Source organism: Tamandua tetradactyla, chromosome 8 (genome assembly GCF_023851605.1).
Source record: "Tamandua tetradactyla isolate mTamTet1 chromosome 8, mTamTet1.pri, whole genome shotgun sequence".
Lineage (NCBI taxonomy): Eukaryota > Metazoa > Chordata > Mammalia > Pilosa > Myrmecophagidae > Tamandua > Tamandua tetradactyla.
In genome coordinates, this window is record NC_135334.1 from 8050986 (window position 1) to 8073839 (window position 22854).

At 40.6% G+C, this 22854-nt stretch overlaps 1 protein-coding gene and 1 long non-coding RNA gene across 4 annotated transcripts in view; one reads left to right on the forward strand and one right to left on the reverse strand.

Annotated features, from left to right (window-relative positions):
• Positions 1-22854, forward strand: part of ETS1 (ETS proto-oncogene 1, transcription factor) — a 128974-nt gene that overhangs the window by 40982 nt on the left and 65138 nt on the right. The gene's annotated exons all lie outside the window — the stretch shown is intronic.
• LOC143644035 (uncharacterized) lies at positions 17299-21902 on the reverse strand. Its single transcript, XR_013156464.1, has 3 exons — positions 21796-21902; positions 20950-21275; positions 17299-17715 (listed from the first exon to the last, which is right to left on the reverse strand). It is a non-coding gene; the product is annotated as an uncharacterized LOC143644035 (long non-coding RNA).

A 22854-nucleotide genomic window follows, 5' to 3' on the forward strand; every position in this document is an offset into this window, starting at 1 on the left:
TGGCACTTTTGTACTGACCAGTAAAAAAGCAATTAAGATGAGAAATACTCATATTCCAATTTACTCTAATTTTAAAATAATTTTATTCTAGGAAAGTTCCGAAGAAGTCCTATCTTTCTAGAGGAGCTTGAGAGATTGAATAGTTATTATTCTTTAAGTACTCAATATATGCTAAGGATTACACATACAATATCCATATAAAAGTGATATTATTCCTATTTACATATGAGATCGATGAGGCTCAAAGATATAAAGTTGCCTCCCCAAAGGCTCCTAGCTGTATTTCTGGGAGGATAGGGGCGGTAGTTGGCAATTAAACTCTAATCTCACTCCGAGGTCATGGTCCTAACCATTACACAAACTTTGCTCGCCCAAACATTATTTTTAAATCTTCATTGCTACCTCCACCTTACTGGCTAACGTCCATCCTCTAGAATAAGAGAATATAAGCATTCCTAGCTTTTCCACAACACACCCATGACTATCTCACAGAGAGCAAATAGAGAAAATGCACCACTGTGGCCTGATTTATTTTGGCTCTTCTTTCTGGTTCAATATTGGTTATTTAAGGGCATAAAGGAGCATGGGCGCTTGCGAGCCTGCTCTAGGAAATGGTTTTTCTTTTACTGTGCATTCATTGAGGGTCTGGAGAGTTTGCTTACCCCTTCACCTAAGTATTGCACTCCCTCTGCCTCCTTACACCTCCTCCTCCAACTAGCTCTGTGAGCCGACAGAATCAGTGAGCAAGAAACCCTAAGAATTTTCTGAAAGGTTACACCCTTGAAGCTCTCTGCAGTGTTCCCAGCGCGTGCTGAAGTTTACATAGACTCCTCAGACCTCTGAATAGAGAGACTAATTGTGGAGAAGCTGCTTTTCAGCACACAGGATGGGCTGTTCCCTGTGGGTTTTACTATCAAAAGGCTTTTAAAAGTGCAGTGTAGCCATTGTTGAATATTTCACAATGAATTAAATACCATTTCTCTCCTCACAGCTGCTCCGTGTGAGCGAGTGTAGAGTACATTTTTTTTTTCCTGGCAGAAGACGTCTGCTGTATAAACCTAAGCACTGGGGTAATGAGATTATTTGTGTGTGAATTCTTTAGGAAACGCTTTTCTTTATTTTAAACTCAATGTGATGCAGGGCTGCTGCTCTGGAAACAGGAAAAGAATGGAATTGAAATGTCTGCGAGCCGTACTGAGAGAAGGCAGGGTGAGGGGTGAGGGGACAAGCTTGCAGTCTCAGTATATTTATCTGCATTTCCCCAGGGCTGACTGCATCACTCCGCTTTACTGACTGGGCTATGGAGGAGGGAAATTCCATTTTTTTTTCAGTAAACAATTAATCACTTTTCCATCTGCCCTTTCCAAATTCCTTCCCGATCTCACAAGTTTTTAATGGAATCAAAGGAACACTTGTATTGCTTTCCACCTGCTTTTTTATCAGAAAGTCTTTAAAAATATTTAATCACAAAACTTCAAAGAAAACAGCTTTCATATTGCATTTAGGGAAATTACACTATTTGGGTATACATGACCTTCACTGTGCTATGTTGTTAAGTGCTATTTCAATTAGCCACCATCTTCCTTTACTTGGCTTACTTTTCTTCTTCAAATTTTTCATTGCCTTTCACAGAAACTGAGCTTCAGGTGAGCAGTGAGTTGGAACTAAGTATAAAATCAATTAAAATAAAATCCTGGTGTAGAAATAACACTTCTAAGGGCATCATTAAGGAGTTACCAGCTGTTCTTTAGATCCATTGGAGACTAAGAAAAAGATGGGATTAAATGGGAAAAGAGAGACTCTGAAATGCATCACTTAAGGGGGTCGTGAATGACCTCTCCCCTCGAATATCTTTCAGGATATTTCAGAAGTTTAATTTGTTATAATCCTTCTGGCTCTGTCACATGAGTCAAAAGTTTCAAGATGTTTTTAAGGGAGCTCGAAGGGCATGCTTTAGGAAACTCTGGAGAGGGAGAGAGTAGGTCAGATATGCAAGAAAAGCCACTGATTAGGAAATAGTCTTTTAATTCTGCTTCAGTGCGAGAGAGGCAAAAAAGGGACTCTGGCTGGGCATGCTGATATGTGAACTCAGCCACTAAGATTTGGGGGTTAAGGATAGAAAATTTGCAATGCAATTATGCTCCTCTCCCATTGTTATTGACCACTTTTTATATTTCTCAAATTTCCCAATTCTATGGAAGAGCGGGCAGGTGGAAATTCATCATTCTTCCCTAACAGAAGTAACAGGTCTGCAGAAACGGCGAGGGGGAATCTCTTCTGTTTTGGTTACCTTAAAATACATAATCCATACCCTTTTTCTGGCTGTGAACTAGTATTTTTGCTATGTGCATAACAACTATGTTTAAAAAAAAATTTGTACTAATCATTATAAAAATAATACATCTCTTGAAAGAAATTTTTTTTAATTTTTAAAATTTTTTACATAGGTAGGCACCGGGAATCGAACCCGGGTCCTCTGGCATGGCAGGCAAGCATTCTTGCCTGCTGAACCACTGTGGCCCACCCTTGAAAGAAAATTTTTAAATTCAAGAACAGAAGGGGGAAATAGGTAGTTTCATCACCTAAGGATTAATACTTCGAGGTTTCTCTACGAATATTCATTCAGTAATTCACCTGGATGTCACACAGATATCACAAATTCATGATCAGAGTCTACACTTCCCCCCTACCTCTGTACATAGCCTTTGCTCTCTATCCTGGCTGTGGGAATAACACCGTCATCTACCAATCACCAGGATGGAAAACTGGTAGTTATTATTGACTTCTCTTTTCTTCCTTAACCCTTGTGTAGACTAAGGCTTTTTTTTTTTTTCCAAGTGGTAGACATCTAACTCAAATTAACTTAAGATTAAAAGGAAATTTATTGACTTACAGAAGTGAGAAGTCCATTAGAAGGGCCAACCTGTGGGACTCTAGGGAATCAGATTATCCTGTCAAATCTCTTTTCTTCACCATCACCTCCTTCTCCTCCTCCTCCTTCTCCTCCTGTTCCTTTTTCTCCTCCTCCCTGTTCCATTCCTGTTCCTCTGTTCTGTTCTAGCTCATGTCCTTGCTTTGCTAGAATTAGGGAAGTCCACCATTCTTCCCTAACAGAAGTAACAGGTCTGCAGAAAAGGCGAGGGGGAATCTCTTCTGTTTTGGTTACCTTAAAACACATAATCCATACCCAAATAATCCCACCTCTTAAGGCTCCTAGAGAAGATTCCTGGGTTGATGTCCATCCCTGCAGTGAATATGAGGTTGTAGGGATAGAGGTGTCTAATTGGCCATGTTGGGTTATTTGCTCACTTTGGGAAATTGAAGATGTGGGAGGTACTGTGACCAGCATCACTACCAGAATCACATGGTGTGAAGAAGAGATGGCTTCCTAAAGGACAGAGTGTGGAGGGAAGGCACTCCAGAGAGAGCAGATATCCACTCTATCTGCCTAGTTTATTGATCAGCAAACCCTGTCGATTTTGTCTTCTAAATGTCTCTTGAATTTAGCTCATCTTTTCTGTTATTGTCATCGGTACCCTAGTTCAGGCCCTTTAACATTTCTTACCTGGATCGTCATAGCCCTTCTGAACTGTCTATCTGCTTCTAGTCTTTGTCTTCCAGATGAGTTGTTCTAGTTCACTAGCTGCCAAAATGCGGTACACCAGAAACGGAATGGCTTTTAAATAGGGGAATTGCACGTTTGTAGTTCTAAGCCTGTAAAAATGTCCAAATTAAGGCAAGACTATGAAAATGCCCAAATTAAGGCATCCAGGAAAAGATAACTTTGGTTCTAGAAGGCCAACGATGTTCAGGGTTTCTCTCTCAGCTGGAAAGACATGTGGCAATGTCTGCTAGCTTTCTCTCCAGGCATCTCCAGGCTTCTGACTGTTCTGTTGGCTCTGTCGGTTCTGGTGGTTCTAAAGCTTTTTCCAAAATGCTTCTCTCTTAAAGGGCTCCAGTAAGCAACCCCACCTTGAATGGGTGGAGAGACATCTCCATGGAAACCACCTAATCAAAAGTGACCTCCCACAACTGGGTGAGTCACATCTCCATGGAAATAATCAAAAGGCTCCTCCTCAGCAATACTGAATGAAGATTAAAGAATTTGGCTTTTTTGGGGTACACAACATATTCAAACTGGCACATGAGTCTATGGACTTATTTTCCACCTTGGCCTTAACAACCTCTCTCTCCTGCCGTGAGAGCTGCTTGTCATTCCCTGAACATGTGATGTTCCTCAGAAACATGGTATTCTCTTCGCCTAGAGCACCCTTCCTCTCCTTATCCTTCACACTAATTCTCTCAAGGGTCAGCTCAAATGTTTCCTCCATCTAGGACATGGCTGCCCACCATACCCTGATTAGATCAATGCTCTTCTTATGTTACTCTTTTATACCAGGGATTCCTGTCCTGTAGAGATAGTCACACTGTTTGCAATCATAGAATTTTGCCTTTCTCATTAGAGTGTATGCATCTTAATCATTTTTTTTTTCCCATGGGCAGGCACCGGGAATCGAACCCGGGTCCTCTGGCATGGCAGGTGAGCGTTCTTGCCTGCCGAGCCACCGTGGCCCGCCCGAGTGTATGCATCTTGAGGGCAGAACCTTAATTGTTGTCCTGTTCCTAGAGCTGAGCAGAGTACCAGAATTGCCATGGACAATCAAGCAAGACCTATTGAATAAACAAGCCAAGGCTAGCTCAAAGTCATTTGTTGGAATGATTTTGACCACTACCCAGCATTTAAAAATCAGTTAGGAGGTTACTAAATAAAAACAAAAATCAAATATAAAAACCTAACCTTTCAGGCAAGCAATGGTGGCACAGTGGCAGAGTTCTCACCTGCCCTGCTGGAGACCAGGATTCCCAGTGCCTGCCCATGCGAAAAAAAAAACCTAGCCTTTCATAGTAGATACGGCCTTTGGAATGAAATCCAGAGATTGGTCCAGGAGGCTCTTGTACTGTATCCTCTCTACTTCTTCAGGCTCATCGTTCATCACTTCCCTTGCGTGTCTTGTCTTTTCACCATATCATACTGTCATCATGCATTTCCTTAAACTCTTTGGTTTCCATCACTTACATGTCTTTGCACATTCTGGTTACTTTCCCTCTCAGGCTAAAGTGCTGTGTGATTTATTTCTATATCCCCAGTACCTGGCAAAATACTTGCCACAGAGGAGGGGTTTGCTAAAAATTTATAGCTTGGATGTCCAAACTTATCCTAACTAGTGGAGAAGCAGGTGGTGTCTTTAACTGGATCAGAGGTCACTGGTTTAGGGGCCCTGTTAGGTTAGAATACCTCTATTTTGGCCCTTATCCATCAACTCATATTTACTGAGCCCTTATTCAATGTGATTTGGAGGCCGAAAGGTAGGATGGCTCACTGGTTCTCAAGAAGTATCAACATAACCATGACAAATAGATGGAAACGGTTCTGCACAGGGTAGGCTCTGCTCAGGAGAGAGGGAATGATAAAAGGAATATTTCTTCTGAGGACTAGAGTAAGGAGACACCAATGCACCGCGATTCCTCCTGCAGCCTCTTTCCAAATTACATGACAGTCAAGGTTGAGAGGGTTTTCTCCCAGGAGCTTTAATTTGTCCAAACTTGGTCAGCAGAGCGAGGACAGGGAGTTTGATTTGCAAAGGGGTTGTTTTACTGATGTTTAGAATAGTGGTCCGTCTGGCTCTGCTTTATGTATCTTAGCTCATTGTTATTCTTTCCTCCTCTACTCTGTGTTGATCTCCACCCGGATGGCACCAAGCTGGCCCCTCCCAGCCTCCCCTGCCAGTCTTCAGAAACTAGTTTAGACTCCACTCGTGCTTCCCAACCTGAATGAGATGTTCCATTCGCCAAGTCTGCTGCTCCTCACTTCATTAGCGAGCCTGATGTTTATAAAGCCAGGAGATAATATTTTTAGGTTCCATTTGGAGTTTCCCGGGCAGCCTCTCTCTAAGCCACTTAGGAAGTTTAGAAAAGGAGGTCAGGGAAATGTTAGATGTTTTTCCACTGAACTTTGGTTAAGCAAATGGTCTCGAGATGGTTTTCATAGACTCCACTGGGCAGATTTTCCTGGATGATGGGAGATTCTTTTTCCCTTTTATTTGTCTGGCCTTCACCTCAGGGAACACAGAGTTTTCTTTCTTTCTTTCTTTCTTTTTTTTCCTTCTTTTTAAAAGAACTTCGTTGAGAGATAATCCACACACTATACAATTCACCCACCTAAAGTGTACAATTTAATGTTTTTTAGTACGTTCACAGCATTGCACAGCCATCACCACAAGTTAATTTTAGAACATTTTTGTTCCCTCTAAAGGAACTTGTACCCATTCACAGTTAGTCTTCATTTCCACCCCCACCAACCTCCTGCCCTCAGCAACCACTCTTCTAATTTTTGCCTCTCTAAATGTGCCTCTTCTGGGCCTCACGTAAAAATGGAGTTACACAATATGCAGCCTTAGTGACCGGCTTCTTTCATTTAGCAAATGTTTTCAAGGTGTTTCCGAGTTGTCATATGTGTCAGTGCCCTTTCTAGAGATGAATGATATACAGTTGTATGGCTACACCATATTTTATGTCCACTTATTAGTTGATGGGCATTTGAGTTGTTTTCAGCTTGGGGCTATCACGAATAATGATGCTGTGAACATTCATGCCCACTTTTTCTATGACTGTGTTTTCACCTCCTCTGGGTGCATGTATATATACGAGTGGAATTGCTGGTTTATATGGTAAGTCCGTGTTTAATAGTTTGAGGAACTACCAGACTGTTTCCACCGTGGCTACACGGTTTTACCTTCCTGCCAGCAATGTGCAAGTGTACCGGCATCTCCACATCCTCACCAACACCTGTTTTCCCTTTCTTTTTTATTTATTTAATTTTTTTTTTTTTTTTTTTTGCATGGGCAGGCACCGGGAATCGAACCCGGGTCTCCCGCATGGCAGGCGGGAACTGTGCCACTGTACCACCATCGTCTGCCCTCTCTTTCTTTTTGCTTGTAACCTTGATAGTGAGTGTGGAGTAGTATCTCATTGTGGTTTTGACTTGCATTTTCCTAATGATTAATGATGTTGAGCACTTTTTCATGTGCTTATTGGACATTGGTATATTTTCTTCGGAGAAATGTTTATTTGAATGTATGGCCCATTTTTAATTGGGTTATTTGTCTTTTTATTATTGAGTTGAAAGAGTTCTTTATGTGTTCTGGATATGAGTCCCTTATCAGGTGTATGATTTGCAAATATTTTCCCCCATTCTGTGTATTATATTTTCACTCTCTTGATGGTATCGCCTGTAGTACAAAAGTTTTATTCTGATGTAGCTCAATTTCTCTTGCTTTTATTTTATTGCTTGTGTTTTTGTTGTCATATCTAAGAATCCATCATGTGGACCAAGATCATAGAATTACTCTTGTATTTTCATATAAGTGTTTTAAAGCCTTAGCTCTTTCATTTAGGTCTGTGATCCAATTTTATTCTTTTACATGTGGATATCTGATTGTCCGCGCATGATTTGATGAAAAGACTAGTATTTCTCCATTGTCTTGGCGCCTTTGTGGACAGGGATTTTTGAGTATCTAAATAGCCCGTCTATATTTATGAACTGCCTTCTTAGCTTATGGTGTAAATAATCATCTGTACTAAGTGGTTCCTCAACATGGCTCATTGTGATAAATGAGCATTTTTTAATGTATAGTGAAATTGTGATTAGAATACCTGATTTAAAGACAGGTTTGGCATGTGCTTTTTTGGGAATCTGAAAAGAAAATAACCCTACCATTTATTGTTTATCTTGAGCCAGATGCTGCCAAACATTTTACATTCTCTTATTTAAATAATATCAAATCCTGTGAGTCATTGCCAAAATTGCACCATTAGTAAGCAACACAGCCCAAATTTGAGCTTGCCAAAATTGCACCATTAGTAAGCGACAGATCCCAGATTTGAACTCAGGTCAGCCTGACACCACAGCCTGGCAGTAAACACTATCCTAGGCTTGAGTAAATTGTATGACATAACAGCAAATTAGAAAATAAAAACATAAAGCAGCCGCTGTGTGTGCAATTTAGGAAGAATGCAAAATCTGCAGATTTAGTTAAGCTAAATGATGATCAATTTCCTCATCTCTAAATAGGAGCATGAGTATCTGCCCCTTCCGCTTGGATTACAATGAAACCAAAACAAACAGTATTTAATTTTTAAGTTATATCAGCAGATCTGAAGAAGAGGAAAGAAGTCAGCTGACTTCTGGGATAATTTCATGACAATTTTATGAATCAATGGTAAATTCTCACTTTGTGCAAATTCGTCTGTCTAGGACATCAATATTGATGTTTGTTTTTCACTTTTCTAGTCTTATCTTTGAGGATTTGTTTCAAAGGAAGTCACTAACAGTTGTTTGGCATACATCCTGAAACTATGGAGTTTACCATATGAGACATTGAATAAAATTAATATATTCAATTTGAATATCTTGAGGGAATAAAAACCGTGAATCTAAGGACTGTGGGAATCTCTATTATATCTAAAGTCATCTTTCCAAATCCTATTTGCCATCCATCTCTTTGCTGTTTTCTCTGTTTTTTGTTCCTCCTTCTTGCAGGTGCTGACTTGGACTTTGGTGAAGAATTTGGGGTATGTGACTTTAGAATAATGTAATGTTTCTCAGAAAGTATTGTTTGCACATTTGTAATGCCATGCCCTACTTGTCTTGCATTCGCTATTGGGGCATGTTATTACCCAAACTCAATATAGATGTATAAATAAAAAAACGATTAAGAATATGTGTTTTGTGGCCAGCTGCTCTGTATTTTTAATGCTTCCCAATGTTTTCTTGCTGCAGCTGCAAGGGAGCTGTAGAGCAGACATTGAAGTGTCTGAGTGCAGGAGTTCCCTTCATGTCAGTTTCCCTCGCTCCTTAGTTCCCATGGGAAGGAAGCTGAGTCCTTCCCCTCATTTCTCCTGATGCCCAGCCCTGAATTCATCCCTCCTCTGGCTCATCCTCGAGCCCAGGCAGATGCAAGACTTGGTACTGGATTCCACCAACCCTCCCAAGGACGGCTCTGCTTATTCCTCTTCTAAGTGGAGATGGGGACAAATTAGGGCATTAATTATCTCCTCATTCACTGCACCATGCCTTTTCCTCCCTGTCCCTGAGCACACACTATCTTGGTGACAAAATAATTCAGATAGTTTATGGTACCTAAATAATAAAAATATCTAATAAGAAATCAACAAAGGATGACAAAAGACTTAGCAGGAGAAAACCACACTTAAAGATCCTCGATTGGTAGGTGAGAGTGATTTTGGGCGCAGGGATAATTTGAAGGAGTTGAGCTAATGTATCCTCAGGATTTTGCACAGCTGACTTGGATCAGAGTTGCAGAGAGAGTCTCTCAACTCTAAATGGACATGTACATATGGAGAGGCTGGGATGCCCCTCCCTTTTCTCATCTGCTGAGAGATGATGATGGAAGCACCTGGTGACCTTTCATGGAAGGTATCACTGTTATTTCAATCAGAGGAAAGAAGGAATGCATACTCACATTTATTTCTGAGGTTTGGCACCTAAGGGATTTGAAATAACCCCTGACTTCTATGAAGATAGGGGAAATGGGTGTCTCCTAACTTGCTCTTCCAAAGGATTTCATTTGCAGAATTATGTAGCCAGCTTACCCTGAAGTCATGGCTTAAATACCTGCTAACTGGAATGTATTGACGTGAACTGTCAGCAAGGCTGCTCCCTGCAGTCAATTCCCAGCCCTTCTTCCTCCTAATGAGAGATTTCTTGTGCATCTTGATTTGTCTATATTATGCCTTTTAGATTGCTCAAAAACTCAGCTGGATTTAGAAAGTAGCTATTTCTATCCCACACAACACAGGCTGCCCTATAAGACCTTAATAATAATTATTGTGATGCCCCCCAAAATCCCAGAGTGGTCAGGGCAGTGAACAAAGAAGTATTTGCAAGGCCTCCCTGGGGGAATGGGGAGAAAGGAGGAAATATTAGAAAAAAGAAAGCCACCAAAAAGTTCAAACACAATTGGCATAAAATATATGCAACATATATGTAATACAGGATATATCATGAACTAAATACTATTTTACATGCAGAGGAAGAAATTGACAGTGCATACAAATAGGTATCTCACATCACACTAACCTGGACAAACCAACAGGATCTCACGCACTATTCTAGTTGTGGTATTTGACTAGACTGACCACACAGGTAGAATTGGGAAGTGCACTGTCCAAACTGCAAGTTTTGCACCAAATAAACACCTCTTGCTTTGGTCTCGCATAGAAGTTGGAGTTTTAAAATGTGGGTGATATCATCCTTTACCCAGTCCTCTGATATACCTTAGTCCTATCCAGATCAGCTTCATTTGTATCTCTATTTGATGTCTGATCACTTTTTCAACTTTTTAAACAGCTCCTGTATGGGGTACTGCTGACTTTCATAGCTTCAGAGCTCTAACTTTGAGTCTCAGGTGTCACATGTATACCCGAAGTTTCCGGGAAAGACCATGTTTATATATGGACAGCCCAGTATCTCAGAATTTATAATTAAGTTACACCTCCTGAATATATGTGACTGCTGTAAGAGCTTACAGTAAGCCCCAACCTGATAACCAATGCTCTCTACTTTAATTCACTTTTTATATTATACTTAGCCTATATGATTGAGGCATGATAATATTTGTCTTTTTGTTCCTGACATTTTATTCAACATACAGCTCTTAATGTTCATTCAGCTAGTTGCCTGCCTCATAACTTTATTCCTTCTGTGGCCACTCAGTGTGCACCATAGTTCCCTCCTTCCGTTCCTCAGTCATTGTACCCTTAGGTCGCTGGTGCCTTTCTCTTACCAGAAGTTTTAAATCTTTACATAGGGTAACTTACTCTCTTCTTTTATGGCTTCTAGGATTTCATGTCCTAGAACTATATTATATCGCATTACATATTTCCCTGAAAGGTATAAACTGTGCATCTTGCTTTTTTTGAGGGGCGTGGAAAGAAGTGGATACTTAATTGTTGCAACATCATTTCCCCAATATGAAAATACCAGTTTTATTATATATCAAAATCTCCAGTGCAAAGAAACCCATTTTAAAATTTCCTTACTATTCTGGTTTAATGACTCTTTCTCAGGTTCTTTCTAATAACTGTCTAGGTAGACATTGGGATTCTGTTTGAAATTACAATTTACGAACGTTTAAATAGTACTGAGTGTTTCATCTAGGAAAATGTCACATTTCTCCTGTTATCGATATTTTCTATTTTAGAATATAGTTTACTAATGTCTTTTATTGCACCTATATTCATAAATAAATTGTTTTATAGTTTAAAAAATAATAATTATTATTGTATTTACCTAATGTGCTTAATTCTTATCCCCAGCTTCTCCATGACAGTACTCATGTTTACCATACCTTTTTTTTTTATCTTATGTTCTTACTCCTTGATTAAAGCTCACTGATTATGTACAAATGACATTTTCATTTGGTGGATACTGACATTCATACTTATATTCGTTTCCAACAATTCTTCTCTTCTTATCACATTCTCTGTTTATCTTTGTTTTAACAGTTTATTTTTGCCATGTGTTTTATCTGATCTGTACATTATAAATTAACAGGTGTGACTTTTTACCACTCAGTGGTTGCTTTGCCTTCATGCCAAGCTGTATCTTGGGGAGACAAATCTATATAAAATTGCAGATCTGCTTGTCTTCATTTGTTGTTTGGTTTTCTATGTATCGTAGAGATCTTGAATTCGTCTTCAGGCAAGATCTGACAGTGGAGGTGGGCTGTGGTGAAGGAGAGTAATAAAGAGATTATTGCCAACCCAAATCTAATTGAACAGCTTTCAACCCATTATGATCCTTATAAAGTGGGCATTCCACTTCAGTATCTAGGAGGTTTGCCAAAGTCAAGCAACTGCCAATGGAATAACAGTGTTTTCTTCCTTAGTTCAAATTACTGATCTGATAACTTATTGCTGCATGATTTTGCAATCTTTCTCTGTCTTTAACAGAGAGTTAAAGTTATTTATTTAATTATTCTTTTAGTTAGAGAAGTTGTGAGTTTACAGAAAAATCATGCATAAAAGACAGAGTTCCCAAACACTACCCTATTATTAACAACTGGCATTAGTGTCTTACCTTTGCTACAATTTATGAAAGAACATTTTTATAATTGTACAGGTAACTCAATCCATTGTTTACAGCAAGGTTCATTGGTTGTGTTGCACAGTCCTATGTTTTTCTTAAATTTTTATTCTAGCAACAGACATACAACCTAAAATTTCCCCTTTTAACCATATTCACATGTATAATTCAGTGCTGTTAATTACACTCACGATATTGTGCTACCATCACCACCATCCTTTACCAAAACTTTATGATCAGTCCAAATGGATCCTCTGAACAATTTAAGCATTAACACCCCATTCTTTCCCTCTGCCTCTTTATGCTTTGATTCCTATCTCTACATAAGGTGCCTTCATGTATTAGATACACACATCTTAAAAAATGAGGTTGTGATGGTCAAATAACAACAAAAGAACTGACCCCAATTGTCACCATGCACAACAGTGAAGTTATACAACAATCATCAGGCAGTTACTTTTGCTACAAGACTGTATATTTGAGGGACTGGGATCATTCAGTGACTTTGGCTATTTTTTTAAATATTTGGGGCTGCTAAATATTCGAGTTCAATGTCTATTTTGCCAAATGTTTTAATTTTTCTTCTTCCTTTACTGCTAATTTTGAAGCCCAAGAGCATTTCGTGAGACATTTAAATCACATATGGGATTACTTTAGATAGAATTCAGTCACTCTAAATGAACGAAGTGTCCAAGTGAGTATTTTGAAAAACATTTTGAAGAAAAGGTGTATGTTCTAAAGATGAAATGAACAAGACCATCAAACACTGAAGCTGGTTTGCAAAGTTAAGCTCTAGAATTATTAAACGGATTTTTAAAATGCCAGATAAGTCTTCTCACATTTTTATTATTATTACTTTTTAAATTGTATCTGAGAAGCGTGCATGTGTGTGTATGTGTTTGCGTGTGTGTGGTCCCATCTAATTTCCATTGGAGAGAACCGTGTCATAAAATAAATATGCTGTTTTTTAAAGCACACAAAACCATCTGTGTTGAAGCTGGAAATTGACCTGGATTTACCATCTTGGATCATATTTAATATGAAATGTTTGGTTTTTTTCACTCATTCTCTTATTCATTTTTCATTCATTTATTCATAGATTCAATTGCTTATCCTTTCAACATTTATTCAGCACTTACCAGGTCTAAATTATTGTGCCTTAACCTGGAAGTTCAAATTCTAATAGAATGTGGTTCCTGATTTTGAGTGACTCAAATCATTTTCATTCATGTAGTAAGTGCTAGACTAGAAGACTGTGGGGGCTGATTTGAAGGCAGTTTGTTGAGAGAGCTCAGAGGGGGAAGTGTCTGATTTTATCTGGGTAGGTCAAAGAAACCTTTATAGGGGAGGTGATGCTTGCTGTTGAGTCTTGAGGGATGAGTGGGACAGGTAGACCAGGGCTCTCCAGGTAAGGAAAGGCCTGTCAAAGTGTACGTACAAGGTCTCTCAAAGTGCATGTTAAAAGTGACACACCAGGATGTGCTCAAGGGGCTCCTGCCAGCTGAGGATCATTGCAGAGCAATGTGCCTCCCCGGGAAAGGCAAAACGTGCTTTGGAAGGTGGTCAGGGATTGATCACAAAAGGCCTTTTAGGCTACTCTAAAGAGTTGGGATTTCATCTAATTAGCAATAAGGAGAATTTGAAAGAATTTAACCTGAGAGATGGCTTGTTATTTCTGCAGCATTTGAAAACCCGGTTGAAAGACTTTATGTTGTCACTGCCTTCCTGTCTAGTGTCTTTCCAAGAAGCGTGTACTTCATCTTTCACACAAGCCTGAATGCTTCCACAAAGACTGGAGAACTGCCTCGGCTGTCTCAGCTGGGCTTCTCCAGGATCTGCATCTTTGGTAAAAGTTCTTCCCAAATGCGATCACTGCAGACCTTCAGAGGCTGATGCCCACCAGAGCTTTGACGTTATGACAGAAATGTTTGCTGTCCCAAATGATTTATTTTTTTTAATCCTGTAAATTTCCCTTGTGCATTTAAGCTGGAGGTGGTGTCTGAGTCACTGGTGAATGTGGACCATGATGCTTGAAGGGAATCAGCAATGTTGACAAGGATGGCTTTTCAAAGGCTAGTGATTGGCTTAGAGGAAGTGGAACATTGGCCTGTCTATCTCTAAGCTCTTTGCAGAGGTTTTGGACACAGGAAAGCTAATCAGGAGACCTGCATGGGGAGAGAGGCGTGTTATTTAATTAGCTTTACAATGGGCTGACTTGAAGGCATGTGGTGGTTTTAATAGAGGGAGATAGATGTCCTTTTTGCAGGGCTAATTGTTGGGAAAAAGCAGGGTCTTTGTTCGGGCTCAGCATGAGGGCTCTGATCTCTTGGAGCCTAGGGCTGCCCCTGCTTATAATTTTAGACAGAGCTATTCAAGGCTGCTCTGGAGAGAAAAGAACAAGAACAGTATTGTATATGCAGGACCAGTGCCCATACCTCCCCAAAGTCACTGGGGGAGGGGGTGGGGGAATAGGAGAGGGAGAGGACCCAACTATGTGCTCTTGGAGCATTTCCCCTTCATTTATTTGCTATGATTGTTGGAAAAGGCAAAGCAACACTTTAGTCAACCTGGAGCTGGAGTGGGGGTGACCACTCCAACACCCCCAGAAAAACAGTTAAGTCTGATTTCCTAAGGATACGGCATTAATTTTGGCAAAGTGGAGCCTGCGTCTAGTAAAGAGGCTATGTATGTTTCACGCTGCCAGCCTTAATGGCCAGGCGCCAGACACTGTTAGTGCCAGAATGCAAATCATGTAGCTGATGCCCCCTAAATAGCAAATGTGTGTTGCTAGAGGACACTATGAAGAGGGATGATGGTGCTGACTGGCTGAGGGACAGGCAATATGAGATGCCTATCCCTCGGGTTCTTTTGGCCAACTGGTTAACACAGGGAGTCGACATCAGCAAGGAAAATGCTTCATCGGAACTCCAGGTGTCAGGGAAAGGCTACCTGCATTCTGGAGGCAAGTCTAAGCTTGGAGGGCACCGGGCTTTGGGCCAGAATTCTGTAACTGAATTGTATGTGGAGAGCACAATTAAAGATGGTCAGGGATTCACAAGGCTGATAGCGCAAGTTAGAAAAGTTTTGGCTGTCAGAAAAAGAGATAGCCAAGGAAAGTGTGAGATGGGATACTATGAGAAAAGAGTGCTATGAAGTGAATGCAGTGGTGTACAGTGAAATGGTGGCTGTTTTGGGGAATGCATTGAGTGGTCTGGTACAGGGCATGTGCTGAACAGTGTGTGAATTCTGCTAAGTTACTGCACACTCAAAAGCCAAATGTGAGGACCAGCTGCTTAAGAGGGTCTTATGTTACATTGGTTATCTATAAACTCATTGAATTAGTATCAAACCTGAGACACAGAGGAGGAGAAGTGCAACACTGGAAAGAGTTCTAGAGGGGGCATATTCCTCACTTGGCTACTAATTTGTAATGTAACTGTTAGCACATAATTGGAAGATCCACAATCTTATTTCACATCTTCATAATGGGAATTATAACCTCCTTTCATCCAAGGGGGATGGTGTTACGATTTGCGTGATATGCATACTCAGATTTAACATTATCTTTATTATTACGGCATGATTTTAATGGCACACACCAAGACAGGACACTATCTAATCTCTTCATGAGAACACAGCATCCCGCAGCTTTGACAAACATCCATGAAAATTTTAATGCTCACTAAATCTGAAGTCACGATTCTGTCCTTTAAAAATTGATAATAGTAGCTAAGGGGTACTCATTCTGTATCGAAGTGCTTTGCACACGTTACTTTATTTCATATTTAGTTCAGTTCTGTGAACTGGGTGCTTTTATTAACTCCATTCTAAGATGAAAAATCAAAGCTTTCTGAGGTGGAATGACTGACAGCTGGAGAGTGGTGAAAAACTCAGCTTCTCACCAGTGTGCTCTTAGCTACTTAATTACATTGTCCTGCCTTCCCAGTTGCTTTAGAGTTTAAGTGCATTCTGTAGAGCTAGGTAACCAAAGTCTGACAGTCAATTTGGCAAGAAACGGTAGAACTTTCAGTGGATTATTTGAAGCAGGAACATTTATTTGGAGTTGTCTCTACCCTACACCCCAATCCATTCCAAATCCAATCCAATTCAATCCAATCCAACTCAAAAAGTACTCTTGTTCTAGTTTGCTAGCTGCTGGAATGCAATATACCAGAAACAGAATGGCTTTTAACAAGGGGAATTTAATGAGTTGCTAGTTTACAGTTCTAAGGCCAAGAAAATGTCCCAATTAAAACAAGTCTATACAAATGTCCAATCAAAGGCATCCAGGGAAGATACCTTGCTTCAAGAAGGCTGATGAAGTTCAGGGTTTCTCTCTCAGCTGGAAGGGCACAAGGTGAACACAGCATCATCTGCTAGCTTTCTCTCCTGGCTTCCAGTTTCATGAAGCTCCCCGGGAGGCGTTTTCCTTCTTCATCTCCAAAGGTCACTGGCTCGTGGACTCTCTGCTTCCTGGTGCTGCAGCATTCTCTGCTCTCTCTGAATCTCTCCTTCTCCAAAATATTTCCTCTTTTATAGGACTTCAGAAACTAATCAAGACCCACTTAAATGGGTGGAGACATGTCATCCCCTAATCCAGTTTAACAACTGGATTGTTAAACACAATCTTGACTAAATCACATCAACCAGGGAGATGATCCAATCACCGTTTCAAACATACGGTGTTGAATAGAGATTATTCTACCTTATGAAATGGGACTTATATTAAAACATGGCTTTTCTTAGGGGGCACACTTCCTTTCAAACCAGCACAACTCTCCACCAGAGAAAGGGTTAGCTAACTAAAATTGGGGAGTTAATGTGGATGCTGGCCTTTTTTTTTTTTTTTTTAATCTGGAATAATTATTGTCAGCCATCTGGTCTCTGTCTCAATGATGTGGAATTCCCTGAAAGAAAAGACCATAATCTTTTTGATTTTTAAAAAAAAATTCTCAACATTATTTAGAAATTTTAATTCCTGGAAAAAGATCTCTCCTGGGGACCTGCCACCAGAGAACTGACTGCCGTTTGTTCTTTCCTCCCACAGTCTGTTGCCAGCTCCCCACCCAGCTGCACCTCCCACCCTCCCCTTCCCCAATGGGCCCCTGTGGCTTTTCCCACCCAAGGCCTTTTTTGTGTTGAAGTCTTTCAAAATGGTTTCCCAATCTGGAGAAAACAAAGTTTTTTTGATCAACCTGATGAAATACCTTTCCATTAAGAAAGAACTTCTATAGTCTGTACTTTCTTGATCCCCCCACGTTACCTAATCGTTAACTATCAGTTGGAGACCTGAAGGCTTGACCATGTCTTGCTGGCCTGCCTGATTAAATGGCGCCTTCTTGCACGTCACTCCTCTTCACCAACTCAAAGGAAGAAAGTTTTATTTTGTGTAGAAGCCAATCCAGATAGATGAGATGTGAGCTGGAGTCTGTTCCACCTCATACGTCATCGCCAGGCCCATTCTGACTCCTTCAGGAGTGATGAGGCAAGATGTGGAGAGAGCACAGCTGGCTTTTTGTAAATTAAAAAAAGGCTTCCTCTCATTTTGGCTGTTAAAAAAAAAGAGAATGTAATGTGAGCAGGAATCCCAGAGAAGTTGACATATTCCTTCTTGAAGTCATTTTTCATCAGAGGCATGTTTGCTGCTCAGTAAATCTGAAATATTAATAATTACACTTGACACCTTAAAGTTATTTTTATGGATTTATGTCCCTGCATATCTATGAAACTTAGATTCTCTGTAGGTTTTCAGGAGAGTATATACTCCAAAGAAAGAGGTTTGAAATAGCACAGGAATTTTTTTTTTTTTTAAAGAACAATAACATTTTGCTGCTAGATTTAGCACTGGCAAAAGTAGTGTGGGTATTAATTCATTATGACATCCTGATGTTGTAGAGTAAAGAATGCCTAAGTTAAGAAAGGAATCAAGTCTTGTTGAAGATGTTGTGCTTGACTGCTGTGACATACTCAAAGAATGTTATATTTACTGGATAGCGGTAGATGGAAAATGTTCTCAGAGTGACACATTCAGTTTTTTCTTCTAATTATTATATGGACCCACCCCCTGCAGGGAGCTATGTAAAATAATGGGGGGTTGTGATCTTTGTCATAGCTCAGCAACAGTGATGCACCGTAACCAAACCCATTCCTTCCTTGGGTTCTATAGTTTAAAGGCAGCCACTTTTTCAATTGGCACATCTTAGATGTCCATTCGCAGTACTAATAATTCTTTGTATACTATTTGCACTTAATTATGTGCAGAAACTAGTAGTCTGGCATGATCTAACCAGCAAGAGAGTTTAGGTCTTTGCTATGTAACCTGCCAAGTTATAGTGGCTCAGTCGACTCTCTGCACTCCCCATTGCCATCCCCAACCCCATTCCTACCCCCAACCCTCCTCATCCTCATTGGAGGGGATGCTTGCATGTCAAAAGGGTGCATTTCAAAATATATTGTTTCTGGGGATCTGATCGGTTACAGTAAATTTGAGAAGATAGAGGGAATTTGTAATAGGAATTGGACTTCCTGTAAAGCATAGAACACAGTTCATTCTTCCTCACAGAGATGGAGAAAACTGGGACCATTTAGATATTTCCCTTTTCTTCTCACAAATAGTATATACAGTGATTATGTGTCTTACCTTTATGGTGATCAGTGAAATAAAGGATTCGACTTAAAGTTCAGAAATTCCTGAAGGCTACTTCTGAGATAGCAATCTGAGAAATATGAACTATATTCGGCACAAAATGCTCAAATTATAAAATAATTCTGTTTTTTGATAAGCCAAAGCAAAAAGAAAAAACACCATTTTTTCCCACAGATAACTGTACCCATGTATATATAGATGAAAAATAAACCAAATGTGATGATCTTGGGCAACATTTTCTTTGAAGGGGATGGAAGGTTGGAGATGGGAGAAATAGGATAAAACTTCACAGAGACTTTTTCACTTGGAAAAGCATCGCTTGGTTACCTCCTTATTTTTAAACTTTGGCCAACTCACATTAGACAAAAACAATTATTGACATCTTAGTTTTCTTTTCTTATAAGATCCACATTTGGGATGTTGGGAAGTTGTTATATGTTCCTTAATTAAATAAGTCAACACAGTTTAATGAGCTCTTATTATCTCAGTTTAAACACCATGGGTTATAGAATGACTAAAATTGAGCTGCTGTCCTTAGACAGATGCACATATTCCAAAAAATACTTGGGGCATGCTCAGACTACCAGGGATAAAAGGGGTACATCATGGGGATAGGGTTAAAACTTTCAAGGAGAAAATTCTCTTCAGACAAACAATGTCCAGTGGAGAAGAGACTGAGAGATATCCTTTATGTTCTGTATAGATTTCCAGCTTGACCCTTCTTTGCAACATCTGTGACCTCAACGGCCCCTTCACTTTTGTTCATGCTAAATCCTTTGCAACTCTTCCAACATGAGGACCTCCCATTGATTTGTTTTATTGTAGTTCCAGGACTGTTGGTTTTGCTGGACAATTAAATTGACTCCATCAAGATATAAGGGATAAGTTACCAGGCCTTAATTCCATCTTGGGGGTTTAATTCCTCAGAATGACAGAGACATAAAATCACTGTGACACCTCCCCCCATCCCTCTCAGATACCCTCTCATTGTTTTCAGATGAAGTTTCTTCTGCTGCTTCCTCCTGTACCATCTTCCCTTTTCCTGTTAGAGTTATTTCTTCTCTTCTGATGTTATCTGCTTCCTCTCCTTGACTTCCAGCATCAAGAACAGGATGGAGAAATTCTCCACCCCATGTCTGTTCCTTTATCTCTAATGTTAGTTCTTGGGGGCAAGTAATTTGGTATTTCAAAATGAAGGGGGGGGCAGGGGAGGAGATTCCACAATGAAATGATCTTAATTCAAGATCCCCACACAACTGCGCATCTGTTTTGAAATTTGGAGTTGTCTTTGTAACCCGAGGGAAAAGCAGGGTAAGTAAGATAAGAGGAAGGTCCTAGCCTTCTACCAGGATGAGACCACCTACAGCTTGGGGAGAGGGTGGGGTGTGTCTCTGGGCCCTGCTCCCCTGGGCTCTCTGCTTCTGCCATCTTATTAAGGAACATGGATCTTCCTGCCATCTGCGCTAATGCCTTCACCTCTCCATCTTCTCAAGAGGCCAATTTAGGACAACTTAAATTGGAATCCACATCACAGGATCCCCAGAGGCTCCCAGGGTAGCCTGCATTCTGCATTATCCAGAGCCAGGAGGGAGGAACAATCCCGGGAAATATGCAAACTGGCTCTGGGTGTGGAGGAAGCCTGCAGAACTCTACAACCTTGATTGGCAGCTGCTCGCCTCTTTCTGTTTGTCCCGAGTCTGATTTGCTTCAAGAGGAATACGTGATGTCTAAACTGGTGGGTTTTAAAATGTCCCTTGGTCTGTGGATTAGGCCAATCCATCCCACATTGTTGGGGCTGCAGATGCAGTTGAATGGTTTGTAATTATAGTCTAAAGAAACTGCAGACAGCAATAGAGCCAACCCAGACCCCTTTTCTCCTTACAGCCCATGCCAGGCTGTCTCCCACACGGAATGCAATGTACTTGCCCAAAGACAACACATAACAGTGCGGTGGATATTGTTAGATTTCTAGAAATTTATTCTGATCATCTATCTTTTCATATCCTGCTTTGTGTCTCAAGGGTGTTTGGTAACAGACCAAGCTGAATGTCAGCTGACTTCTGCTTACATGATATGTATAAATGCAAGGAGACGCCACGGTGAGTCCTCTCTCAGGGGCCTGGGTTCTAGTACTTACTCAGCCTTTCTCCAGCTGCTTGGCCGTAGGCAGAATGACTTAATCCTCTTGAACTCAGTTTTTCTTTCCTCTGTAAATAGAGAGGGCCGCACTTAACCATCTTTAATCGCGTTCTATCTGCTCTAACGCACGACCAATCTGAAACCTACGGTTTTGCCTCCAAAGAGGCACCACAAACGTCATCTTTCTTCAGAATCTGAACTGTAGCTCTTCCGTGAGTCTCACACTAAGAACAAATTGGCGTTTATCTCTTCCTATCATGGAGCAGTGTAGAGTTGAAATTCCTCAAGTGAAGCAGATTCCTCAATTGGGACCTGAGGAAGGGGCTGGGAGAGACTTTGAAAATTAAACATGACAGTTTACCTTCTCTCTTCCCAGAGACAGTGCAGATAAATAGAGGGTGCAAGAGGATGCCAAAGACAGCAGCACTCTAAACTGATTTCTTGCACATTCTACTGGCATTTTGGTTCTTAACAGTAACAATGATTGAACATTATTGAGAACTTCCTCTGACCTGACTGTCCTAAATGCACTATCTTACTTAATCCTCCAAACAACTTTCAAACGTGGGTGTTATATCATCCCCCCCTTATGCATGTGGGAACTGAGGTTCAGGAGGGCCTAAGTGATGCAACTAAGGTAATTCAGCTGGCAGTTGGTAGAGCTAGCATTTGAACCCAGACTCCCTCTTATTTCCCAGTCCACCCTCTTCCCTATCATCATTGCTTTAGTATAGAGAGGTTTCCAGCTGCGAACAGGCTCCTGAAGTCCTCTCCTCTGCCCCCCGCCCCCACTGTCTCTTTTCTCTCCCCAACAGCACTCCTTATTGTTCACTGTTGATTGTACCTTCTAAACAATAGCTAATGAGTCTGTATTACATGGCAGGGAGAGCCAGGGGTGATTTTATTCCCTGAAACAGAGATCAGGCTGTGACACAAAAAGGTTAAGTGGCTTTGGTGAGGTCACAGAGGCAGCTCAAAGTCAGCAACAGCACAGCTCTGAGCCCCTGACTGGGGTCCTTGAACTGACTGCAGTCCTGTGCCTTTTGGCAGCCGAGTGTAATTAGGAGAGTTATTTGTGTTTTCCCTCCTATCTCTGATTTTCCACTTTATTGCTGCTTGATAATGGCAGATATCTAAGCCCCCAGGCATTTTCTTCCCCAGTGTGCTTTATAATGACTAAACTTATCACATAGAAACCACTGGCTTGAGAGTTAAGCTTTCGAAGCCTGTTTCTTTGTGCGACAGAGGCTGTTGCCTTTTCTCAGAGAAAGACAACCACAAACACAGCTCAGCCAGGTTGTTAATTGGAACCTTCTTTTTTTTTTAATCTTACATTTATACCGGTAAATCGACATCTGTGAGTCATAAGCGCATTCTGGATCAGCCGTTAGTGGTCTGAAATGTTTTTGCATCTACCTCTGAACAGTGTACTTTAGCCCCAAACTCACAGATTCTCTGGTTTGCAAAGTCAAGATTCAAGAGTAGACAAATAACTTATTCTAGCCCACTTCTGGAGAGGGAGAGGCTGTCTCCAATGGTTGTTTGATATTAAGTGTATTCTTACATTTCTTTTTATTGAGGTTGGTGTGGAGTTGAGGGAAGAGTATAAATAAAGGAGAAAGTTCATGTTGTTTACATACTCCATATGCTTGAGGACATTCTTGTATAAAGACGAGTGTGTGCTTGATGTCATTAATGTCTAACTGCCCCACTCCCCCAATCCTGCAGCCTTTCCTTAATCCTCCCCTCCTCTCACCATGTATCTGATGTTCCCAGTCTAAAGCATTCTAGCACTTGGCTGGATGTCAAAGGAATGCTAGAGTCTAAGGAATGTTTAAAAATACAATTCTGTTTTCTCCCAAATGCATGAGGAACAGACTACTGTAACAACAAGCAAAAGCGA